Here is a 2,736-nt window from a genome sequence, read left to right as displayed (position 1 = left end):
GTATCTGCTTTAAGACAAAAAAGGTAAATACACACGGCTGACTTTCTTCCTCCCTTATTATAAAGAGGCCACCTCACTTAAATCTAATTCATTTGTCAGTCAAGACATTACCTTCCTGACACCATTGGACAAACAACAATCTGTGAGTAGTTCCTTCCTTCCTTCCTTCATCCCTTTCTGCCTTCCTTCCTCCCTTCCTTCTTCCCTTCCTTCCCCTCCTTTCCTTCTGTCCACATAGGGAATCATGCACCTGTGGGTGCTTTACCCAAAGGAATATAAATTTTGATCACCAAAACCCTGCAAGATATTTTTTTTCTCTTTCCTACTTATTTGTTCTACCATTAAAAAAAAAAAAACAAAACTGGGACAATTTACTCTTTTTCCCCCCATGTAGGTTCTTTTAGAATTTCTTGAAACACAGCATTGGAAAACCAGGCTTTGATAAATGCCTTTGGGATTCAAATGGAACTACTTGACCATGCCTTAAACCCAAATCACTGATGGGCCAACAACAGGTCCCAGCCCAAGCCTTACTTAGTCATTGTTTTGGGCTTTGATGTCTCAGAGTGAATGTAAATAACATTTGTTTCTGTTCTGGCCAGAAATCTTCAGGCCTTTCCCTCCCAGATTGATTTTTTTTTTTGAGTAGATAAAAGAAGCCATTTTTTTTGCCTCATTTCTTACTTAGTCTTTTTTTTTTTTTGGTGCCAATTTAAATAGATTTTATTCTCTAGGACAAGAATTGCATTTCCACTTGCTTACAGTACTGATAAAGTACAATGTTGTTCACTTCTCTCCCTCTGCACACAATAAAGTATTCAGAAAACCCAGATTTACACAGTAGCTTAAATGTTGCTTTTAAACTGCTACTGCCTTGGCTACAAATTTGAGTTCTTCAATTTTTGGAAAGCTGTGTGGAATGCTCTTTCTTCTGGTCTGTTTAGTCAACCTCTTCAATGGTGGGTGCAGAAGAAGCACCTCCAGATGAGGCTGCTCCACCCCCTGGGAACCCACCAGGCATGCCTCCTGGCATGCCCCCTGCACTCTGGTCCAGCTTAGTAATGATGGGGTTGCAGACCTTCTCCAATTCTTTCTGCTGATGCTCAAATTCTTCCTTCTCAGCAGTCTGGTTCTTATCCAGCCAGTTGATCATTTCATTACCTTTGTCACGGATCTTCTGTTTGTCTTCATCCCCAATCTTGCCTTGCAGTTTCTCATCCTCTACGGTGGCCTTCATGTTGAAAGCATAAGATTCCAGAGAATTCTCGGGAAGACACCTTGTCTCTCTGCTTCTCATCCTCAGCCTTGTATTTCTCAGCCTCCTGGACCATGCGCTCAATGTCTTCTTTTCTCAGACGTCCTTTGTCATTGGTGATGGTGATCTTGTTCTCCTTGCCTGTGCTCTTATCCACAGCTGAAACACTGAGGATTCCATTTGCACCAATGTCAAATGTTACTTGAATCTGAGGAACACCCCTGGGTGCTGGAGGAATTCCTGTGAGCTCAAATTTGCCAAGCAGGTTGTTGTCCTTTGTCATTGCTCTCTCACCTTCATAGACCTGAATAAGCACACCAGGCTGGTTGTCTGAATAGGTGGTAAAGGTCTGTGTCTGTTTGGTGGGGATAGTGGTGTTATGTTTGATCAGAACGGTCATAATTCCACCAGCAGTTTCAATTCCAAGGGAAAAAGGAGTGACATCCAACAGCAGCAAGTCCTACACATTCTCAGATTTATCTCCAGACAAAATGGCAGCCTGGACAGCTGCACCATAAGTAACAACCTCATCAGGATTGATACTCTTGTTGAGTTCTTTGCCATTAAAGAAATCTTGCAGAAACTTCTGGATTTTGGGGATTCGAGTAGAACCACCCACCAGGATGATGTCATGAATCTGTGATTTATCTAGCTTGGCATCTCAAGGCCTTTTCCACAGGGTCCAGTGTGCCATGGAAGAGATCAGCATTCAGCTCTTCGAAACGGGCTTGGGCGATTGATGTATAGAAGTTGATACCTTCATAGAGGGAATCAATCTCAATACTGGCCTGGGTACTGGAAGAGAGGGTATGCTTAGCATGTTAGTAAGCAGTGTGAAGACAGTGAACAGCCCTCTTGTTCTCACTGATGTCCTTCTTGTGTTTTTGCTTGAACTCAGCAATGAAATGGTTGGCCATTCTGTTGTCAAAGTCCTTTCCACCCAAGAGGGTGTCCCCAGCTGTGGACTTGACCTCAAAGATGCCATGTTCTTACCTAGTCTTAATCATAGAATGGGTGTGGCCTGAGTCAAACAGGGAAAGACCTTAACTTAAAAAGGCAGTGCTCTCCAATTGCATTGGGCCATCACCAGTCATCCTGATGTACCTCTTGCCACTGGCTTGGGAGGAGAAAGTGATGCTGGTCACTTTGGACAGCCATGCCACACTTAAATCTAATTCACTTGCAAGTCAAGACATCACCTTCCTGAAGTCATTAGTTCTCTTTAAGAAGGAAGGACAAACAACCACCACCATCACCACCACCAACACAACAACAAGGAAGCCATTAGCAGACACTCCTTGCCTGTGATTCTTTCATATGACAACCTAACTTTAATGTGTTTGACTCAGTTTCATATGTCCCCCTTTTCAAACTTCTTTCCATCTTAGCTCTTACCTTATTATTCCAACAGACTTGATCTATATTTCTTGGCATTTTCTTTGGTTTCTACCATGCCTATGTTTTCATTGCTGTTTCTTCTT

General features: G+C 42.7%; 1 pseudogene; it reads right to left on the bottom strand.

Annotated features, from left to right (window-relative positions):
* Positions 1–940: 940 nt before the first annotated feature.
* LOC118830077 lies at positions 941–2,187 on the bottom strand (annotated as a pseudogene).
* Positions 2,188–2,736: the final 549 nt, after the last annotated feature.

Source organism: Trichosurus vulpecula, chromosome 1, assembly GCF_011100635.1.
Source record: "Trichosurus vulpecula isolate mTriVul1 chromosome 1, mTriVul1.pri, whole genome shotgun sequence".
NCBI classification, from domain to species: domain Eukaryota; kingdom Metazoa; phylum Chordata; class Mammalia; order Diprotodontia; family Phalangeridae; genus Trichosurus; species Trichosurus vulpecula.
This window is presented reverse-complemented; position numbering and strand designations above follow the sequence as displayed.